Genomic DNA, 24,425 nt, shown 5'->3' with positions numbered 1-24,425 from the left:
AAACCTTTCCAAAGGCAGCTATGCAAAAGCAGTGACAAAAAAACCTTGCCAAGAGTAGGTCTTCCATAATTGAAGAAAGAGATTGAGAAGCAGTCAGTGTCAAAATCAGAAGAGATGTCAAAATAAAGTAAAATTAGAGACTTCACAGAAAGAAAGAAGGGTAGTAAGAGTGGAGATAAATGGCCTCTCCAGGTGCCGACAGCATTTCTATGGAGCCACAGTGTACCTCCTGACACTCAAAAAATTATTGTGATTATTATTAAAGGTATAAGAAAGAGCTTAAAGTTTAACAAGAACTTCTGTGTGGTTGGTAGTCAAGCAGTCTTAATAAGGTCACAGTCTATTGTGTATTTCTTGTGAAATGTTTCAGACTTTTCTTTGTAAAGATATTTGCTTGATTTTTAGCTATGATACTTGAAATTGATGCTCATAAAAATAATGGACACATGTTATAAATTTGGACATAACCAGAATTTCAAAAATAAAACCAGTGCTTTGAAGATGGGAAAAATAGTTCACAAAGGAATTTACTGTCTTGTGAATTTTTAAGAATACAAGAAAATAAATGTCATAAAAAATAAAGTAGCAGATCCTGCTGTTGTAAATTGCATACTAATAAAACATTTTTCTTCTTTAATATTTCAGGGAAAAAACAGTTGTTCCAGAAGATAATAATGAAAATTAAATTAAATATAAAATTGTGTTGTCTGTGAAACAAACTACTTTTCATAAAAATGAGTTTTTGAAATATATATGGGCTTATTTCAAAATTTTCAAAGCAGAGCGGATCATAAATTAATCATATACAAGGATAAATTACACATTTGCATTCTAGGCATCTGTTTTGTCATCTGCTTCACTAGATTCTAATTATGAGTTTTAAACTGGACAACCTGTACATGGTAGAATTATTATACTTAAGATATTAACAGAAGCGTTTCTTAAACCTTTGGTTTACACACTTAACTTACCATGAGGCATTTTATTTGATCATAATTTATACACCTAATTCAATTTTTGTAAATGCACCTAAATCCATTTGGTTGAATTGCGTATTCATATGAAATGCTTGCAGGTCGAGTAGAAAATAAGCAGCTCTCTTTTTGTAAAAATAAATATTATCTGCAATTTTATTTTTCCATCTTTAAAGTTATAGGCTAGGTTTGGAAATAAATATTCTCATCTTAAAATGTAAAGAGTATAAAAAAATTTGAAATTCTTACAGACATATGTCTTTTCTGGCTTTCTCTACAAATAAGAATTTCCTTCTCCTTAATCAGACTGTGTTAGGAGATGTTATCATGAGGAATAATATCTAAACATATTTAACGGGGATTTGACACATTCACATATTTAAAAAGAAAATGTTTTTCTCACACTTATTTTAAGAGAAATATATATTCACATCGAAAATTTAGAAAATAGACAATGAAGAAGAAAATAGTATTTCTTATTTCTTACTCTTATCACTACTTATTCATAATTCCATCAACCAAGGATAACCGCTATTGGCATTTTGGTACATTTCTTTTCCACTTTTATACATTTTTTTCACTAATTTAAATGGACATAAAATGAACATTTTTGTACATTTCTCTTTGTTCACATTTCTGATTATATTTGTAAGTTCCTAGAAGAAGAAATGCATTATTGATATCCACTGGATAGTTTTCCTCTGCACAGAAACTTCTCTGATATTTTCCTTTTTAGGAGCACTTCCTTGACTCCCATGATCCTCTCGAGGTACATCCCTAGTTCCTATTATTCCTTATAGAAGAAGTACCAGAGTTATCTTTACCTCTTGTTTCTCCTTAGCTCCTCCCAGTCAAATGTCTTTCCCCTCTTCAAGATCACTCTCTTCAAAGATCACCCACGACTCCCCCCACGCTGTCAAATTTAAAGAGTTCTTCTCTGTTCTCTCAGCAGTATTCAATGCAGTTACCCACTCCCGTCTCTGGAAATACTTCTTTTCTTGGCTTCTGTGTCACTAAACCATCCTGTGAAACACACAGCAGGATGTATATCACACTTTCTAAAGCAAAGCAAGATGGAATTTAAGAAATGCCCAGGGACTTCCTCCCAGGTGATCACGAGGTATAGACGGAGAGAACAGCAACATCACGACAGTCAGAAGCCTCCTTCCTCTCATCCACACGCCGTTCTGCCAGCACAACAAGGGGTCCTCGGGGCCTGGAGTACCAGGCGTGGGCAAATGGGAGGCAGCGGGAGAAAACTAGATAAATCACTTCCTTCTGGAGCTCCTCATATTTGTTGAAAATAGACTTTGCCAAAACCATCTTGGAGAAGACAACTTTCCAATTTTAACTTGTGTCACAGGACTTACCCACCAAACATGGCCAAATGGGTCTTTTAAGGGTTTATAAACGGGTGATAGTCTTAAAAATGTAGGCTAGAATCAGACTTTGTCCAGGCTGTCCTTCAGGTATTGGTCATAATTCAGGTTTGAAATCTTTTCTGAACCCACTTTGTCTTAGACTGTCCTGTTATAAAATTTATACTAGATGCTGTTATTACACTAATATATCCTAGAAGCAAACTAATTAAGTATCTTTTGATTTGAATGGAGTAACTATGGTTAAAAAGACTAGATTCTAATTTGCTTTTGAAGTTAATGGAGTCATAGACTGGAGGGAAGCAAACACGCTGATCGAGAAGTTCAGTGGGGACAGAGAGAAAGACCCCATCTCCCCCCCAAATTAGGCTACTATCTTTGTTGGAGAGGAACACTTGTTAATTATGAACTGCTCATAAATCTGCCTCAACTTAAGTGCCCACGAGCCGAGGATAATGGAAGGAAAAACAATTTAAATCACATTATGTAGCAAGCAACTGAATAATGTATTTCGTGCTGTCTCAGTGCATTTCATTTCTTCAAGGATACAGACTTGCTCCTGCAACTTCAAATGACAGAAGGAAAACACCCTTTCGGTTTATATTGTTCTCTATCATTCATGGGTTCTTGGTAGTAAATAGCGTTTGTTCCAAGAGGATTTTTCCTTTTCAATTCCTGCTGCTGATTTATGGCTTGTTTTTTGAACGGCTTTGAAAGTGTTGAATTGGCTAAATATATAGTTATCTCTGAATGCTATCTGAAATTTTAGGAGAATTTCTATAACCAATAACTCTTCTAAAGAAAGCCAAGTCATATCTCAAAAAATTTTGGAAGAATTCCCTGGTTGTCCAGTGGTTAGGACTCCATGCTCTCACTGCCAGGGGTCTGGGTTTGATCCCTGGTCAGGGAACCAGGATCCCACAGATCACTTGATGCTGCCAAAATAAAATAAAATTTTAAAGTCATTAATAGTAATTACGGAACATCTTGCTTTCAAGGATATGTCATTGCTATTTTACCTCTTCTGGGTACTATTAAAATCGAAGTGAAGGGAAAAACCAATTTTTTAATTTGGTGTATTTTGTTTTACTCTTCTAATATTTTAAAGTGGAATTATAATAGTCATCAATCAGGTGTACAGGCCCCAATACAAGAACTCCCATTGTAGGAGAGAAAGTGAATAAGCCGCTCAGGTCAGAGAAAAACTATAGTTTTGGGTAAAACAATCTTATCCCTGCAATGTAAAAAAACCTCCCACTACATGATTAATAACTAATGAAGTCTCTGCAAAATTAAGAATTATTGCATCTGCAAGTCATGAACATTTACAGCTGAAAGGGTCCATATGGATAATTTAGCCCAAACTCTTCATTTTTCATAGATGGAGTTGCTAAGACACAGAGAGAAAGAAAGACTAACCAAAGGTCATGTTTCTAGAACCAGAATCAAGTTCACCACCTTCGCTGGAGTTAAATTAAAAAGACATAAATTAAAATGCACTGCAGTTAATATTGCAGACTAAATGTTCAGAGGAAAGGAAAATTGCTCTATAATTTTAAGTATTTTATAATGCATGGTTGATCTGATAGAAAAGAGCAAATAATAATAAGAGCAAAAATGATAATAAAGTGTGAATTTGGAGTGGCATGTAAGTGCTGGAATCAGGTGTTTGTCCATGGTATTTGACAATCTCTGGGGGACAAGAATTTGGGATTTAAAGAACCCCATACAAGGACTTCTCTGGTTGTCCAGTGACTAAGACTCCACGATCCCAATGCAGGAGTCTGGATTAGATCATGGTCAACTAGAGATCCAGTTGATTTCACATGCTGCAACTAACAGTACCCCATGCCAGAACTAAGATGTGGCACAGTCAAATAAATAAATAAAGATTTGAAAAGTAAATAATGTATGAGGCCTTAAAAAAAAAGAGCCACATACAAAACCTGGCACTTTGAGCAGAGTAGAGGTTTGTATAGTTGATCCCGCACATAAAAATACAACTTACAAAGGATGATAACCTCAGTAATAAGGTAAGCTAGAGAACTATCACCATGTGAAGGGAGAGCATTGGCAAACATCTCAAATTTGGCTCTGAGTGTCAGAGGAAACACAGGTTTCCCTAGAAGATTCCTAACATTCAGGTAGGTTTGGTACAGAAATGCATACTTTCCGGGTGGTAAAGTTAATTCCAAGTGATCAAGGGTTGTTGGTGTCCCCAAAGATCTGGCAGAAGCAATTCCAAAGGATCTCTGAACACTTTCAAGGTATATCTTACATCATTCCTGAAATTAAAGGGGAAAAACAAAGGAGGAAAGAAATCTCTACAAGAGAGACATAGATGAGAACAGGTGAGCAAAATATACTTGCAGAGATTTTATATATTGAAATACCAAATCTGAGCACCCTTTTATGTTAAAAGAATATATGTTGAAGCTTGAATTATTAGGTCACTATGAAAAAAGATACAAAAGGGACTTTCAGGAATTAAAAATACAATGTTGAAGTTAAAACTCAGTGGAACCATGCAAAATGAAAGCAAGAAGAAAAGTACCATTTACAATTGCATACAAAATCCTTAGGAATAAATTTCATGAAAGAAGCATAGAACTTATACTCTGAAAATTATAAAACATTGCTTAAAGAAATTAAAGAAGACCTAAAGAAGTGGAAAGATGTCCCAAGTTCTTGGTTCAGAAGAATTAATATTGTTGAGATGGCAATATTTCTCAAATGGATCCTCAGATTTTATGCAACCCAGAGTATGGTTGGCTTTTTCAGAAGAAATTAAGAAGATGATCCTAAAATTTAGATGTCAAGGTACATGAAATAGAAATAGGCAAAAAAAGTACTGAAAAAGAACAACACTGGAGAACTCTTATTTACTTATTTCAGAACTTTTTACAAAGTTACAGTAATGAGACAGGGCGGAGCCAGCATAAGGGTAGATGCAGAGGGTAGAACAGATCAGTGGAATAGAATCAAAAGTACACAGATAAATCTTCATATTTACAGTCAACTGCTCTTTGGCAAGGATCCGAGTCCAATCAACAAGATAAAAATAGTCTTTTCAACAAATAGGGGTGCAACAACTGGATATACAATGCAAATGAATAAAACTGGACTCCTACTTTCTGCCATTTACAAAAATTAACTCAGAATGGTTCAGAGACCTCCATATAAGAGGTAAAACTTTAAAGTCTTAGAATGAAACATAGATATGACAATAAAAGTACAAGGAACTGAAGAAAAAGATAGATAAGTTCATCAAAATTATAACTTTTATGTTTCAAAGGACATTACAAAAATGAAATACAACCTATAAATTGAGAAAAAATTTTCCTGATCATTCATCTGATAAAGGATTTGTATTCAGCATATATAAAGAACACTCATAATAATAAAAAGACAAGTGACAATGGGCAAAAGATTTGAACAGACATTTCCTCAGTCCTCAGCAAAAAAAACCACTGGCCATCAGGGGAATGAGCGTTAAAGCAACAACGATATATGACTTTATATCTAAAATGACCGTGAGGATGTGCAGAATTTGGAACACTTACACAATGCTAATGAAATTGTAAAATAATGACTTACTTTGGAAATGATTTTGGGAGTTTCTCAAAATATTAACATAGATTTACCATATGATCCAACAGTTCCACTCTTAAGTATCTACCCAAGATAAATTTAAACATATGTTTACATCATGAACAATTATACAGTATTCATAGCAGCATTATTTGTAATAATGAATAACGAGAAGCAACCTAAATTTCCATCAAGTGATGAATGCATAAAATAGCTTCTATCCATATAATGGAAAATTCAGTTCAGTCACTCAGTCATGTCTGACTCTTTGCAACCCCATGAACCGCAGCACACCATGCCTCCCTGTCCATCACCAACTCCTGGAGTTTACCCAAACTGATGTCCATTGAGTCGGTGATGCCATCCAATCATCTCATTCTCTGTCGTCCCCTTCTCCTCCTGCCCTCAATCTTTCCCAGCATCAGGATCTTTTCAGATGAGTCAGCCCTTTGCATCAGGTGGCCAAAGTATTGGAGTTTCAGCTTCAACATCAGTCCTTCCAATTACTCAGTAGTAAAAGAATGATGTGCTGATACACGCTACAACATGGATGACTCTTAAAAATACTATAATGATGATGAAAGAGGCCAATAACAAAAGACTATATTGAATGATTATAAATTGAATGAATATAAAATTTATAAATGAATATAATATATATTATATATTATAAATTATATAATATAAATGAATGAATATAAAATTTATCTTGATTGAATGAATATAAAATATTCATAATAGGAAAATTTACAGAAGTCGAAAGTAGATTGCCTAGGACCAGGCCTGAAAACAGAGGAAATGGGAAATAACTGCTAATGGGTACGGGATTTCTTTGGGGGATGATGAAGAATCAGAACAGTTTTCACAGGGAAGGACAATCAACAGATGCCAATGCTGATATGACACAGATATTGGAAGGATCTGAGGCAGACTTGAAAGCAGTAGCTATACAAATATTCCAGCCAGAAATCGTGAACATTCTAGAAACTAAAGGAAAAATAGCCTCAGCAAAGAAATTGAAAATATAAAGATGAACCAAGCTGAAATTCTGAAACTGAAAAAATAAAATGATGAAGAACAAGGCAAGGGTGTCCACTCTTACCATTACTATTGCCCATAGTACATCTTAGGTAGTACAACAAGACAAGACAGATTTTATATGGATGGATAGATAGATGATAGATAGGAAGGTAGCATACCAATTGAAAAGTAAGAAATAAAACTGCCCTATTTGCAGATGGTATGATTATCTACAATAAAAATCTCAAGGAATAAACAAAAATACTCTAATAATCATATGAGAAGTCATAGTATAAGATACCAGGTCAACATATACAACTGAATTATCTTCCTATATAGTAGAAATGTATGAAAACTTTTTTTTACAATACCATTTACAATAGCTCCAAAAACAAAAACGGAAAAATTTAGGGATAGATCTAGCAAAACTTATACAGAATCTGCTTGTTGACCACAACAAAATACTGGGCAAATGTGAGCAAAATATTTGACTTGACCATAAAAGAGATGAAAACAGCAAATAAGTATGAAAATATATTCAATCTCACTAGTGATTAAGGACATGCAAATTAAAATAAAAATGAGATTCCATCATATACCTATTAGAATGGCTACAATTAAAAAAAAACAAAACTGACAATACCAAGGGTTGGTTGACAAGGATTTGGAATAACTGGAATTGTCATACACTGCTGAGAGAAATGCAAAATTTTGCAGCCACTTTGGAAGGGTTTGTTAGGTTTGTACACAATTAGCCATACGTTCATTATTCAAACCAGAATAACCAAGTGAAATGTTGATAAGTATCCATACTCCTTAGTAAAAAGAGGTAACCAAAGAGACAGATCTGCTTCAGTCTTAGATGTATAGGAATGACTCATAATCTGACTTCCAAGCTTAATTTACTTAAGTCATTTTCCCTCCAGAGATAATTATATGCCATATTGATAATGTGAACATTATGAATTATTGTGTTTTTCATAAATTATCCTATCATGTTTCTGGTTTACCACTCCACTGCTTGTCAGTACTATTTATCCAGTTGCTTTTAGGTGAACTGACCAAGCCATTTCTGAAACTGAAAATTTAAGAATTAGTCTATAAGACACAGCCAACTAGTCAGTTACGGTAGTAAACCATTGGTCTGCAAGGTCCTATAACATGGCAGGACTCTTTAATCCACTGGACACCATAAACACGATGCTGGAGCCTATGACCTTTTCATGGTACCATGAAATACTTGTGATTTTAAAAAAGAGAGATTTCATATCTTGAAGGAATACTGCAGAATTAAATTAATAAATGTTAACAAATGTTTGACTAAGTATCTACAGAATATAAAATTATGTTAATGAATCACCTGTATCTAAACCCAATGCTTGTGAGTTTAGAAACAAGAATATATGAGATGTGGGCTTCCTGCGTGGCTCAGTGGTAAAGAATCTGCCTGCATTGCAGGAGACCTGGGTTTGATCCCTGGGTCGGGAAGATCCCCTGGAGAAGGGCATGGTAACCCACTCCTGTGTTCTTGCCTAGAGAATGCAACAGATGGATGAGCCTGGAGGACTGCAGTCCAGAGGGTCGCACAGAGTCAGACACAACTGAAGCAACTCAGCAGAAGCAGCAGCAGATACAAGATGCAGTGGGATATTGCCTGGGAGGAGTGTTGAGCATTCATGAAGATTTAAAAACAGCAGAGAGTTGAATCATTTGTTTTAGAATATGACTTATGCACAAAGGGATTGGCATTCCTGAGGTCTATAAACAAGTGCTCTTGTGCTGGTTTTTCTCTTGGCTGTGACAGCGTGAGTCACAATGAAACATCTATGTAGCCCAGCCATCAGCATGTAGCCCATAACAGTTGTCTGCCCAGCAGACAACTATTGTGGTTATAACTCATGTATTAAGTGTTTCCCTCTTATAGGCTTACCATCTGAGGGGATTCCGTGGTGGCTCAGCGGTAGGGAATCCACCCACCAAAGCAGAGCAGCTAAGCCTGTCCGCCACAAGTATTAAGCCTGTGCTCCAGAGCCCAGGAACCACAACTCCTGAGCCCATGTGCCACAATTACTGAAGCCCATACACTCTAGAGCCTGTGTCCTTCCGTAAGACAAGCTGCCGCAATGAGAAGCCTACCCACTGCAACTCGAGGGTAGCCTCCGCTTGCTGCAACTAGAGAGTCCGTGTGCAGCAAAGAAGATCCTGGGCAGCCAAATACAAATAAATAAAGATACCATCTTCAGAGTATTCATGGTGGACATCAGCAACAATTCATTTTGATCTATACCTACTTGTGGAAAACTTCTATAATTGCAAGAGATAGTGGAGGACAATTAATAACTTTGTATTTCAAAAGTTATATTTAGAGTCATGGGAAAATGAAATTCATTTTGTCAGTGAATTTACATCTCAAGTCCTGAATGGATATGTGAAAGCATTCAAATCTGTCAAAGAACACATAACTTTGGAGTATACACCATTTGTAGTGCGCATTTTCCTTTCATATTTGAACGTTTTTCAACTGTAGCAAAAAGAGATTGTTCTGAATCATTTTGAAAAGGAAGATGACATTTATGATAAGATGTACACTCTTGGAACCACAGATGATAATTTGATGCATAAAAATTTTCAGCAAATAACATGCTGTTCCATATTTATTAACACATTCAATAGGCTAAGTCATATGCTAATTACTGATAGTAGAGAGGAAATTTTTACAGGCAGGATTAATCTATGGACTATTGAATTCTGATACTTTTGAAAGTTAATTCAGTAAGAGGTGAAATTAGTGTCCCTAAAATGTACTGGGTGTTCCTAAATTGACTAAGCGGCTTAAACAACAGAAATTTATTTTCCTGCGTTTCTGGAGGCTCGAAGTTTGAGACCACGATGTCAGCAGGGTTAGTTTCCTCTGAGGGTCAACAAGGAAGGATCTTTAACTGGCTTGTAAACATTAGCAGATGGTCATCTTCTGTATTTCCCATGGTTTTCTTTCTGCGCTGATCTACACTCTAGTCTCCTCGTCTTGTTAGGACACCAGTCAAACTTAATTAGGATCCACTCCAGTGACAGTGTTTAACCTCAATTACCTCTTTAAAGACCCATCACCATGAACAGTCATATTCTGAGTCCTTATATTGAAGACTTCAACACGTGGATTTTGAGTGGACAAAATTCAGCCCATAACAATATACAACAAAAAAGTTAATTTTTTTAAATTTTTTATCAAGACACAGTCTAATTTAAACATGAGCTCTGAGGGAGGTAGTTTGTCATCCTTAAAAAGTGAAACTTTTAAAATGTTTTTCTCCTTTCCCAATGTTTCTTTTGGGTTGACAAATTGTATCAAAAGACTTTATTTTTATTCAACCAAGTGGCAAATAGAGATCATGCCTGGGGGAAATAAGATGTAATTTTAATTAACAATTTTTGTTTCTACTAATTATAAGTCTATCAGTGTCATTCTAATTTAAACCAGCAATCCTTCCCCTGCTAATGATTTCTTAATGATCCTGAAACTGTGAGGCTGTGTCAATGCTTTAGGGTGGATTCTCATCCTTGGGCCTCATCTACTCTGGACCGGATGCATCTCAGTGTGTGTGTTTTGGGGGTGGGGGTGGGGGTTAGGGGCTTGTGTAGAGGGCACAGAAAGCCCAGGAGCCCCCAAAGCTGAGAAGTCCAAAGGTGTAATTGAGTGGAATGTGGCCAGGTTTTTGAAACAGCAAATGCATCTTATTTCAATGTCTTTGGCGTCTATAGCTCTATCATTATCACCCTCCTTATTTATTGGCTTCATCGGGTCTTAGCTGTGGCACGCAGGACCCTCATCGCGGCACATGGGCTTCTCTCTAATTGTGGCTTTTATGCTCCAGGGCACGTGGTCTCAGCTGTTGCGGTGCCCGGGCTTAGTTGTCTTGCAGCATGTGGGATCTTCATTCCCTGACTAGGGATTGAACCCATGTCCCCTGCATTGGATGGTGGATTCTTAACCACTGGAACACCAGAGAAGTCCCTATTCATCCTCATTAATAAAGAGCTTTGGAGCACCCAGTACTATGTGAAAGTATATTTTGATTTTTACATTATAAATATCACAAAAATGGAAACCTTAACAGCAAATACAAACAACCTATCTAATATTTTCTTCTTGCTCCTCCTTGTTATGTCATATACATTTCCCAAGGAATAGATGCCCCATTTTGGAGGCTATTGCCTCAGATGTCTTATGACATGAGTCCAGCTGTGAATGTGGAAATGGACCAGCACCAGGGAGGAATATACAAGTCATTTGTTGAAAGGGGGAGGTGTGCGTGCAGATTTCTCGCAGTACAACTGGCTTTCTCCAGGTCCACAGAATCCACGGGTGGATGGGACAAATGTTTTCTGAGCACTAATGGTCTTCTCATGATTCCCAGGGCCTTCGACATCAGGAAAATCTCTCGTCAGAAGCTTACATCTTCTCAGAGGCCAGTAAAAAACATCACCACAGTGGGGTCCTGGCTCCGCAACTCTGTCTACAGAACCAGGTTTGTATATTATCATCATGAACTGCATGGTTTGAAAGACAAGTCTTGGGGATCAGTCTCTCAAAAAGAAAAAAAAAAATTTCCCGGACTCAGCAGGTGGTCTCCCCTTCACAGTTAACTTTGATTTGCTTTTTCCCTAAGACTTATCAGTAGGGGAATGATATGGGCTTATCGTGGTGATCATTTTGAAATGTATAGAAATATCCAATCACTATGTTGTGCAACAGGAATTACCATAGTGTTATGGGTCAATTATACTTAAAAAACAAGCAAAATCACAGAAAAAGAAAACCGATTTGTGGTTGCTAGAAGGGGCGGGGGATGAGGGTAGAGGGAACTGGATGAAGGGGGTCAATAAATACAAACTCCAATTATAAGACAGATGAGTACTAAGAATGTAATGTATAACATGATAACTATAATTAACATTGTTGTTTGCTGTATATGAGAGTTTTTAAGAACATCAATCCTAGGAGTTCTGATCACAAGGAAAATTTTTTTTTTATGTCTTTAATTTTGAAAAGATGAATGTTCACTAAACTTACTGTGATAATCATGATGAAGGTGAGTCAAGTCATTATGCTGTATACCTTAAATTTATACAGTCCTGTATGTCAATTATATCTCACCAAAACTGAAAGGAAAATGCTTAACAGTAAAAAAAAAAAAAAGAAGAAATGTTCCTTTTTAAAAAGATAAGAAATAAGATAATGAAAATCACTCAAATACAGTTATTCCCTTTCTAAACTACATATTTCAATTTTAGATAGCATTTATTGTTACTCTACCAAAAAAATGAGATTGACATTTATACTTCCATTGACCTCTCTCCCCCCACCACTCCAGTTTTCATTATTCATTGTATTATTTTCATTTTGACAGATGTCAAGATCTATGAACGTTCTGAGATTTTACTACTTGCCAGCTAACGAATCATGGTTCCATTGCTGAGAGAAGACACAGGACGACTGGGTCAGAAACAAAGGACGTTATTACTCAGGAAATAAGCAGCGTGAGTCAGAATACTTGCATCAATTCCTCTTACCCTCAAGGCCCATGAAGGCAATTCAGATTGAAGGGGTGATTTCTAGGGATGTTTAGGAAGTAACCTGTAAAACAGAGCCCAAAGAAAAACTGCATTAAGATTTCTGCGACCGTAAGAAACGGTTATGTCCATAAGTCAAGAGATGGATTGAGGTCCCAGTTTTAACAGACAGAGTTATTAGAGGTGCACAGTTGCTGCAAGATAAACCCTTGATTTGGGACGGGGGATTAGAGAGCCTGAGAGATTTGACTCAGCTAATCTTGCCTATCATAAATATGGTCTACAATCCATGATTCTGTTGTATCAGAAGAGATTAAAATCCTGGTGCCCTTTAAGCCACTAACTCATTACTATTTTGAAAATGGCAGGGAAAAAAATATACAAAGAAGCAGGATGGCGGGGGGATATTTTCTGGTGAAAAAAATTTAAGAACTCATCTTTTGCAGGAAAATTTTTGCTTTGTGGGGGCGGGGTGATCTTTTTTATTTTTATTTTTTCCTGGCACAAAGTTATTTAAGAAATGGTTGATTGGTGAATAGCATTTTTATGTCCTAATGCCCAAAGGCACACTTTCATATCTGAGATTCTTCTTTAAAGATTCCTTTAGGCAATGTAATAATTTGCCTGAATTTCACTTCATTCAACTTTTTTTTGAGATTTTGAAATATGCAACAGAAACTTATACGATGAAAAGCATCAACCCTGTTTTCCTGCATGCTTAGTCGCTTCAGCTGAGTCCGACTTTTTGTGACCCTGTGGACTGTAGCCTGCCAGGCTCCTCTGTGAGATTTTCCCAGCAAGAATACTGGAGTGGGTTGCCATGCCATCCTCCAGGGGATCTTCCTGACCCAGGGATCGAACCCACATCCTCCGCATCTCCTGCACTGCAGGCAAATTCTTTACTGCTGAGCCACCAGGGAAGCCCTGTTCTCCTACTACCACTTACTTACCGTTTTACTTTAAATAAATACTAATCATTAATTAGTGTAAGTAAAAATCTCTCTGTCTGGTTCCAGGAAAGCGCACATGAGCAAACTGACAGCCTAGGGCTTGCTGTGAACAGCATGGGTTCCAAATTTGGTATGTCTGCAATTATTCAAACATGGTCATCTTTCATTAGTTACTGATAAATTAGGCAGGATGATAAAAGTTTGAACTAATTTCTCTGAAAGATGGATGATAAGTATCCACTGCAGGAACAGTTCTCAAGCCTGTCCTACAACTCTAGGGCTCTTCCCACCTACCTCTACGTGAGCAGACCTCCTTAAAAACAAATGTGGGGCTTCTCTTGTTGCCCAGTGGTTAGGAATCTGCCTTGCAACGCAGGGGATGCTGGTTCGATCTCTGGCCCGGGAAAATAACACATGCCGTGGAGCAAGTAAGCCCATGCACCACAGCTGCTGAGCCCATCCTCTAGAGCTCATGAGGCATAATTACCAAAGCCCACGCACCTAGAACCTGTGCTCCTGGAGGAAGAGTAGCCGGCTCACTGCAATTAGAGAGAGCACACAGGCAGCAAAGAAGACCCGCTACAGCCAGAAAGTAAAATAAAACAAATCTTTAAAAAACAAAAACAAAAAAACAACAACTACAGCCAGTTTGGGATGAACCATAACTACCTGAATTTTTTAAAGGTCAAAAAGATGATTCTGTTCCTCTTTGGGATTTGAAAACTACTGTTGTAATAAATGAATTTGCTAATTGCTCTATCCTGCTCAACAGATAAGCCCAGGCTTAGTTTTCAGTATCTATCATATATCACACATGACATTTATCATAAATCCTATATGATTTGACAAATGTGTCACACACCAGAGAAAAAGCTTAAATAACTTTCCTGGGGTTATAAATATGTGAACGTCAAAGCCAGAGCCAGAATTCACAGTCTCTGAATTTTCGGCTCGTTTTATGAGTAGATCTGCTGTCATTCTTCATTCCATCTTTGACACAGTCAAGTGGAATGAGGGTAAAGAAAAATAAATAACTTCCTGGATGCGTCTAAGTCTTCTTTGGTAAGTTTTAGGGAACAAGTTTAGAGTCCTGAACACAGAAGTCTTTTTAGGTTTTCAGTTATTTTGCAAATAGTGAAGCTGAGTTGGAAATGATTACAAAGCAAAGAGAGATCTAAAATCTGAAAAGACTCCAAAGCTTGATAATAAAGCAGGAAAGAAAACTGAAAAAGACACAACTTAAGTCTAATGACTGGATACGACTAGTCCAGGAACAAAATGGTAATAGTTGTGTCCAGAAGGAGGATGCAAGGGCTTCCCTGGCTGTCCAGTGTCTGAGACTCAGCACTCTCCATACAAGGGGCTCCGGTTGGATCCCTGGTCAGGGAACTGGATCCCATATGCCACAACTGAGTTTGCACTCGGCTAAAGACCCCACATGCCCCCAGTGAAGACCGAAGATCCTGAATGCTCCAACTGAAACCCAGTGTAGACAAATAATTTTTTTTTTTTAAGAAAGATGATGTAAGGGAAGGAAGTTCGGATGTTAAGCAAATCCAATTCAACTTGAAAAAAAGAATGACCACATTCTGTCTACTGTTAATACGAATAATAAACACACTAATCTCTTGGCTACTGGGTATACTGTATACATTTCTGTCTATGTGTGTGCTGCATGTATACACACACAGAACCTGGATTGAATTGTGTTGATAACATTAACACAAAACTATTTTAAATTTGTGTGCGTGTGTGTTTGTCTGTGTGTGTTAGTCGTTCAGTTGTGTCTCATTCTTTGTGACCCCATGACTGTAGCCAGATAGGCTCCTATGTCCTTAGGATTTTCCAGGCAATACTGGAGTGGATTGCCAGGATCCCTTTCCCCAGAGGATCTTTCCTACCCAGGGATCGAACCTGGGTCTCCGGCATTGCAGGAAGATTTTGTCTGAGCCACCAGGGAAGTCATTTCTTTTAACTACAAAATAAAAATCCCATGAACACGGGGGCCTGGTGGGCTACAGTTCATGGGGTGGTAAAGACATGAAGAAGGGAATTGGACACAACGTGTCAAGGGGAGCCCCAGAGAAGGCAGTGGTGGAGTGAGAGAGGAGAGGCTCCTAGCTGCTGGCCATCGCAGGGTGGGGGACGGGGTGGGGGACGGGGTGGGGGACGGGGTGAGCTGACAGCGGAGGTGGGAGTGGGGCTGGGAAGGAATACCCCCGCAGCCCGGGACCAGTAGGAGCAGTCTCCGGGCGCCTCGGGAGGGACAGAGCGGCCCCTGCGCAGGCTCGGCCGGCTTGCTCCTGGCAGGAGCGCTTTGAGTGGTCGCCATGGGGACGGGAGGTCGGAATGGATCGGCTCCAGGTGACAGAAGCGGCCCCTAAACTCCCCTCTGGCAATTCCTGATGCAAAGATAGAAAAACTTACCACCAACAAGCCGGGAGAATTTTCCGTGGGTGGGTGGGCGGAGAAGACGAGTTCATAAAGCAAAAGCATCGCAGCTGGTCTTGGAAGAGGGGAAAGAGTGGCAAAGTGCAACGTGGGGGTGGGGTGGGGGTGGGGTTCGGGGGTGGGGGTGGGGAGGCAGTCAGGAAAGGTGCTGGGGAGGTTGCTGGGGGGGTAGATTAGGGATGTGTTAGGAGACCACTGTATTAACACTGCTTTAGGCATTGTGGGCCAAACCAAAGTAGCAAAAGGTGTGCGCTATGAGGAATAATACTTGACTTCAAGGAATTTTTCTTTGCTTAAAAAATACTCTTCAGTATTAAATATGTGGTTTCAGTACCGGTGTGAGATTAAGCTGTATTCAGCCTCAGCTTCCAACACGCTGGTTTTGACTATCAGGCTCTGAAATTCCCTCTTACCCAGCTTGTTTTTTTTCTGGGATCTGTGGATTGGAAGGTCCCACCCGCTCAGGGGCAGGCATGGGGCTTCCCTTGTGGCTCAGCTGGTAAAGAATCTGCCTGCCATGTGGGACACCTGGGTTCCATCCCTGGGTTGGGAAGATCCTCTGAAGAAGGGAATGGCTACCCACTCCAGTATTCTGGCCTGGAGAATTCCATGGACTGTATAGTTCATGGGGTCACAAAGGGTCAGACACGACTGAGTGACTTTCAAAATTTAAAAAAGAAAGCCACTTCATTTAGTCTGCCAATACAAATATTAATCTCAAGTAGAAACCTCCTCACTGATACACTCAGCTTGTTTGATCAAATACCTGGGCACCTTTTGGCCCAATCAAGTTGACATAGCAAATTAACCATCACAGATGAGGTATCTAGTCTGAGACACAGGCTATTTTTGGCAGATGAATGCTATCTTGAAAACTGTGGCAAGAGAGATGTTGAATGAGTTAAACATGAGACAAAAAGACTCAAAAATTAGCTTAAATCAGTTATACTTTATTTATATTCATTTAGAAACACTATTAATTATAAAATAAATCACGCATTTCAGTGACAGAGGCAGAAGTAAAATACGGTAGTTGACAAGAATTCTATTGCACCAGAGTCATAATAGGGGCAAAGCACAATTTGTGCATTTTGCTCTTTCGGCAGCTCCATTAGAAAGAAGTCCATCAATCAGCTGGAAGAATGCAGGGAGTCAGCAGATCTGAGTCTCAGTTGAGAGATTTGAGGGCTGGACAGTCTATAATAGATGTAAGAGTCGTGAAGAGGCACAGTCAGACACTAAAGCGCATCTAATAAAGGAAATATTTTTAAAGGAACAGATGTCATCCCTGAAGATAAATGAAGATTGTGTACTTTTATGGAAAGAGGATTATAGAAACATTTGTCTTCATTTGTTATCTGGATCTTGTGAAATCCTTTTCATTATCATTGAGTACTACAGAAATGATTTTGATGCCTAAATATACCTGAAGTACATTCAGTTAAGATAATATTTAGCTTTAGGGAAAGTGTTAATCTCTCAGTCATGTCTGACTCTTTTCCATACATGGACTATAGCCCACCAGGCTCCTCTGTCCATTGAATTCTCCAGGCAAGAATATTGGAGTGGGTAGCCATTCCCTACTTCAGGGGATCTTCCCAGCCTGGGGATCAAACCCAGGTCTCCCACATTGCAGGAGATTCTTTACCATCTGAGCCACCAGGTAAACCCATTTAGCTTTAGGGGGCTGAATAAAGAATTTAAGAATTCTTCTCTTCCCCAAAAGAAATACAAATTAATAAATTTATAAAGTTTTCTAATATTAACTATTGAGGTTTTTTTTTTTTTCCTTTAAATGTTAGAAATAAAGCACTGGAAAAGGTCATTAGACCTTGTCATCCGCTTATTGGACAGCTGAAAAAATTAAGGCCATGAGTGATGATCTGGAATGGCCATGAGCACTCAGCTACAGTGATGAAGGTAAAAAACCTTTGGTTTCTGATCCTCACTCCTTTTTTCTTCCCATTACATCTTTATTACGACACTTGGAATGTAGCAAGTATTCTTACATGGCAGTCATAATTTAGATTTTTTCAACCACATCCTCTCATTTAGGTTTCCTAACACTCCCTGAGGATTTTCACCCTTCTTTTATAAATGAGAAAACTGAGTCTCAGAGAGAGAAATGATACCCTATGGGTACGCAGAGCTAGAAATCACACCACTTGTGTGATGGGGTTCTCTTGATGCTGGTTCTGGTGGTCTTTTAGTTACCTCCAAGGGGTGGGGAAAAAAACCCACCCAAATTAAGGTGTGCTTGGGGACTGCTTTAGTTCTACTTTATCTCTTCTTAACTGTAATAGGACATTAATTTTTTTCAGTGCTAGAATGTGAATAAAACCTTTGATTTTTGAATGATTAATGGTAGTTTTAAAAAATATTTGAACCAAGTGATCATAGTGACAGGAATGGTGACAATAAACTAAGATACACAAATCTCATGGACTGCTTGGCTAAATTTTGTAATCAGTCACTGGGGAATTAGCATTATGGACCAGAAATAATAACGGTAGTTTTGAAAAGGACGCTTGGAACATAAATAAAAATATTACATTTATTTTAGTTTTAGAGTAACTTGTCATTTTTGCCCCATCAGTTTTTATCCATTTTAATTTTATTTAGTTTTTTAAGAAATGTTTATTTGCTTATATTTATTTATTTGGCTGCACTGGGTCTTAGTTGAAGCATGCGGGGTCTTTCCTTGCAGGCTCAGTAGTTGTGGCCCACAGTCCCCACGGCATGTGGGATCTTAGTTTCCTGACGAGGGATTGAACCCACACGTCCCCTGCATTGGAAGGCGGGTTCTTAACCACTGGACAACAAGGGAAGTCCTTATTTTATTTTTAAAATCATAAAATGATAATGCTTGTCACAGTGAAACAATGTAAAGAATAATCATGCCCAAACTGGAGTATCCACAATGTTCACAAAGATATGATCATATGTAAGTGTTTTGTTTTTGCCAAAATATAAAGATATTATGTTTATCACTCTATAATTTGCTTTTTTGAATCTGACATTTTTCATGGGCATCCCCACAAGTTAATCTTAGACATAAATCATTTTTTTTAGTTTAGTTTCTTTGTAAACACACATATTTTTTTTATAAATGGAATATTTTCTTTTTTTTTAATCAAGCCTTTCTTTCCTGTTTGTCACCCTACTCCTTTTCTCTTTACCCCAAACACAGGCCTCCAGGCTGTGTTCACAAACTGTCCTGTCTCTTTCCACTTTTATTCAGTCTGTGTAACATGTGTGTGCATATACACACACACACACACACACACACACACTCTCACACACACACACTGTATCACATCAGATCTGAGATGCACCTTTTATCTTTTTCGAATTTTAACATTGCTGAAATTGCTATATGTCTTGCAATTTTAGATTTAATGAAATATGGTATGGATATACATATACATATATATATGGGAACCTTTCCCCTCACTCTTTGTGTTACAAAAAAATCTGATCATGTTTTACCTATTTTTCTGCATTTTTCTTTCTCTTTTAATTTGTGGAAATCCCTCTAAGAAAAGTCATAAAACTCTAATCCCTTTTAAGCATGTATTATAGTATAGTCACTATTCCACTAGCAATGGGCCTTCATTTTTTTCACTAGTTTTTGTTTGTTTTTAATTTTGCAACAAAAATGCTGCAATAAACATTATTATTCATATATTCTATGTACTGGTGCTTTGGTTTCCTGGGATAGATTCCAAGGAGTGATATTTCTGGTTTGAAGGGAATTATATTTTTATTTTAGTTGTATTACCAGGTTACTTTCCTGAATGGTAGTAGCAGTTCATTCCTGTTCTGGTTGTCCATTGTTTATTACAAACCACTTCAAACCTTAATGGCTAACAACACCACCAATGGATTACCCTCTTTATGAACCTGCAATTTGAGTGGCATTTAGGGGGCATGATTTACTTTTTGCTCCTCATGTGTTTGGACCCAGAGCTGGGATGAGTTGCATAGCTGGGGATGCACAGTTGGGAGCTGGCCAGACATCTCCCACTCCACGTATTCTCAGAGCCTCTTCTCCAAAATGTCATCTCCAAAATAGAGGTGTTGCCAATATGGCAGTCTCAGGGCTCAGACGAGAGCTGCAGGTCTTTTTACAACCTATCGTTTGCAAGTTCTTTCAGTCACTTCTTCTGTATTCTATTTGTCAAGCAACTCACTGAAGGCCAGCCCAGATTCAAGCAGAGAAGAAACAGATCAGCTACAAGCCTCATAGCCAGTGAACAGAGTGAAAGTCGCTCAGTTGTGTCTGACTCTTTGTGACCCCATGGACTCTACAGTCCATGGAATTCTCCAGGCCAGAATACTGGATTGGGTAGCCTTTCCCTTCTCCAGGGAATCTTCCCAACCTAGGATTGAACTCAGGTCTCCTGCATTGCAGGCGGATTGTTTACCAGCTGAGCCTCAAGGTAAGCTCAAGAATACCGGACTGGGTAGCCTATCCCTTCTCCAGCGGATCTTCCCAGCCCAGGAATTGAACCGGGGTCTCCTGCACTGCAGGCAGATTCTTTACCAGCTGAGCCTTCAGGGAAACCCAAGTGAACAGAGTCCTTGTTCCTAAGTCTTTCCCAGCCTGGATCTTGTTCTTTAAAAGCTGTGTCAATTTGACAGATAACTGGTTGTTCATCATTTCTTTTGTATTTTCACAAGTATAGATGAAGATGAACATCAGCTTATATGGTTATTGGCCATTTGAATTAACTGTTCTGTGAAAAGCCTATTCATTTATTTTTTTGTTTGGGGTTATTATTTTCTTAATAGGAGCTTCTTGTACATTGGAAATGTCACTTTATCTTGTCATATATGTTGCAAATTCTTTTCTCTATTTTTTTTTTAAATTTTAGATTTGACTTTGTTTTACAGTGTCTTTTACTGTATAATAAATTTGCATGTGTTTCTGGGCACCTCAAATATAAAGAGTCCTTTCTTAGGTCCTTCCCATTTCCAGAATTCCTGATTCTAAGAGATTGTTTGCTAAGGGATCACCTACGTGTAGTGTGAAATAGTACCATACAGAGTCTGTCAGAGGGCTATTGATAGAATTTGAATGTATCTTTGGAACTTTTACTTAAAATTCAATTGTGTTGGGATTTCCCTGGTGGCCCAGTGGTTAAGAATCTGCCTTACCCACATGCAGGGGATGTGGGTTTGATCCTGGTCGGGGATCCCACATGCTCGGGATAACTAAGCCTGAGCCCCAACAAAGATCCCACATAGAGCCAATAATAAAAAAATAAAATTTTAAAAATTCACATGTGATAATACTAAAAAAAAAAAAAAATGTCACTGAGGCAGTGCTGTAGGATGAAAAGACCACCAGAGTTTTGGAATCATACAGATTCTACGTTTAAATCTAAGTTCTGTCCCTTACCAGCCGTACAACCTAGGGCAATTACGGCTCCTTCCTTGGGCCTCAGGCCTCCTCATGCCTTCAATCATTTCTCTCTTGTGAAAGAGTTGAGAGCATTACCCGAGGACATTGGGAAGCACCTGGCACATTATGAAGGTGAGTTGGCTTTTCCTCTCTGTTCTGAATGTGGAAGTCTAAAGAGTCATTTGCAAAAACACGAAAGAAATAAAAAACAGCTTGTACGGAAGGAATGACTTACAAGAAAAAGCGGTTGGAATGTTCTGAAATGACCTGAAAGGGGGGAAAGTAGAGGGCAGCTGGCAGCACAGAGGTAGGAGGGTGAGTAATAGGCCAGGAAAGCATGAAGGAAGAGGCACTGAAGAGGTAATTGTGCAGAGGAAGCTAAATGTCCACATATATTTCACACCGTGGCAGTTCATTTGGGAACGTGCAATAAAGGAGGGCCCATACAAGATATTAAGGCTGGAGTAAGGGAGGCGAGAAGGGGAGGATACCGTCTTGAGTTCAAAGTCAGACTAACCCCTGCAAGGTCGGGGGAGGACTAGGAGGGAGGCCGAGAGCCAAATTCCCGGATGTGTTAGTGAGAAAGGCAGGGCGGCTTCAGGTGGCTTCCTGTGCAATTGCTTTAATGATTTGAATGCTTTGAATGGTGTTGTCTAAGCCTAAGTAAATGTGTTAGTAACTGATATGAGTATCATGTGCATGCTGAGTCTCTTCGGTCGTGTCCAACTCTTTGCCACCCTATGGACCGTAGCCCTCCAGGCTCCTCTGTCCATGGAATTCTCCAGGCAAGAATACTGGAGTGGGTTGCCATTTCCTCCTCCAGGGGATCTTCCCAACCCAGGGGTTGAACCCATGTGTGCTGTGTCTGCTCTGTTGGCAGGCAGGTTCTTTACCACTAAGTGCCATCTGGGAAGCCCAATCTAAGTTTAAGATTGTTGTTGTTCAGTCGCTAAGTTGTGTCTGACTCTTTGTGACCCCATGGATTACAGCACGCCAGGCTCCTCTCCCCTCTCCTATCTCCCAGAGTTTGCTCAAATTCATGTCCATTGAGTCTGTGATGCCATCCAACCATCTCATCCTCTGCCACCCTCTCCTCCTCTTGCCCTCAATCTTTCCCATCATCAGGGTCTTTTCTAGTATGTCAGCTCTTCACATCAGGTTGGTCCAAAGTATTGGAGCTTCAGCTTCAGCATCAGTCCTTCCAATAAATGTTCAGTGTCGATTTCCTTTAGGATTAGGATCAGAGCATAATTTCTAGTTTATATTTTAAAAATGATAGATAAACCCTGATCACCATGGCTCTGGATTGTTCCTAGTCTCTACAAGATGGTTAGATGTTTCGGCTGTTGCTGTCATAGTCTGGGAGATCACAAGTGAGTTCAAACCTCTTGGGGGCTTTGCTCCATCTGGCCATTGTAAAGCCTGAAGTGGAGCAAACCTACAAAGCTTGCCACATGCATGCACCCCAGAGATGCACCACACAGGAGCCACAGGGAGAGAAGACAGTTTACCGTCAGCTATTGGGGAAGAACTTCTGGAACTAGGGATGTGACCTACCAAGGGAGCTGGCTTCAGTCCCTGGAGAAACCCAGGGGTCTCCATGGGGATATCCAGTGGGCATTCTTGCTGGGAAGATGTGTGGTGGAATCACATGCATTTCATAAAAGGACTTCAGAGGAAAGATCACTAACCCACCTCCTGCACAGTGGGAGGCTGCCAGGATACGCCCAGCTCCATTCTGGGTTTCAGACTTCGTGGAAAAAATTCAGGACTTTTGCACCTCTTTAGGGATAACTTCAGGCTTCCCTGGTGGCGCTAGTGGTAAAGACCTGCCTGCCAGTGCAGGAGACATGAGACTTAGGTTTGATTCCTTGGTCGGGAAGATCCCTTGGAGGAGGGCATGGCAACCCATTCCAGTATTCTGGCCTGGAGAATCCCATGGATAGAGGAGTCTGGCAGGCTATGGTCCATAGCGTCACAGAAGAGTCAGATACAACTGAAGTGACTTAGCAGGCACGCAGGGATACCATTAACATGAAGTGCAAATGTTGTGCCAAACATTTGATTATGAGATTCTAGGGCAGGTGGGTAACAGGAAGCAAATGAGGTCAGATTTCAGTGGAAGAAGAGAAATGTGCGCAAAGTGGAGAAGGCAAGGGTGGGGGTGGGAAAGCTGATGAAACTTCCAATTCAAAGTCTGACCTTCTTCCAGGCCCGAAGAACATTCAGGAACCTCCACCTCAGGGCTACACCTGGAGAGGAAAAGATCCATTGTGACCACAATTCTGTGACTCTCCTTATTCAGATCTAAGACCTATCTTTGGTTGTTATTGCTGTTAGCAGTGGTGATTTGTTTCTTTTGGCCTAGTAGCATGTTAGATTTTAGTTCCCTGACCAGGGATCGAACTTGTACTCCCTGCATTGGAAGTGAAGAGTCTTAACCACTGGACTGCCAGAGAAGTCCACATCTAAGACTTGTTTTGATATCCTTCTGATATCACCAAGGCTCTGATCCTTTTTTACAATCATGTTTCTCTCTGTTGTTCGCATTGGATTATTTCTCTTGACCTGTGTTCAGCTTCCCTGATTTTTACCTTTGCCTTACAATTCTGTTCCATGACTTTTCTATTATATCTTTTCATCCTTTGTCAGTTTTTGGTTTTTATATCTTAATTTTTTTTTGCTATTGAAAAAAAAGAACTCTCTTAAAAGAGGTTTCTTGATGTTTGCTGGAGCATTTTAGTGGCTGCCTCCAAGTCTCTGAGATCAGAAGCTCTGTCTAATTAACCATCTTCTTAGGTGGATGGTTAAATGTATTGCTTGGTACATATTATATGCTCAAGTGTTTGTTGAATGAATAAGTAAGTAAATACATACTTTAATCAATGTAAGCTGCACAATATATATGAAATATTCAGTGTGAGGACTTAGTTTCAAGTCAGCTCTCTTGGAAATGCACTGTGTTGTGTATATTTTACAATAAAGTAGACATTTTCTTTATCTTCACATTTATGTAGCATAATATTCCCTGGTGGCTCAGATGGTAAAGAATCTGCCTGTGATGCAGGAGACACAAGTTCAG

At 39.1% G+C, this 24,425-nt stretch overlaps 1 long non-coding RNA gene across 1 annotated transcript in view; it reads right to left on the bottom strand.

Annotated features, from left to right (window-relative positions):
* The window catches only part of LOC122684224, a 32,031-nt gene extending 16,038 nt beyond the window's left edge, over positions 1–15,993 (bottom strand). The window contains exons 1-2 of the long non-coding RNA XR_006337956.1: positions 15,913–15,993; positions 12,536–12,599 (exon numbers count right to left, since the gene is read on the bottom strand). This is a non-coding gene — a long non-coding RNA (uncharacterized LOC122684224). The remainder of the gene's footprint in view (positions 1–12,535; positions 12,600–15,912) is intronic.
* Between the last annotated feature and the right edge of the window lie 8,432 nt (positions 15,994–24,425).

The sequence above is a fragment of the Cervus elaphus genome, chromosome 26 (assembly GCF_910594005.1).
Source record: "Cervus elaphus chromosome 26, mCerEla1.1, whole genome shotgun sequence".
NCBI lineage: Eukaryota > Metazoa > Chordata > Mammalia > Artiodactyla > Cervidae > Cervus > Cervus elaphus.
This window is presented reverse-complemented; position numbering and strand designations above follow the sequence as displayed.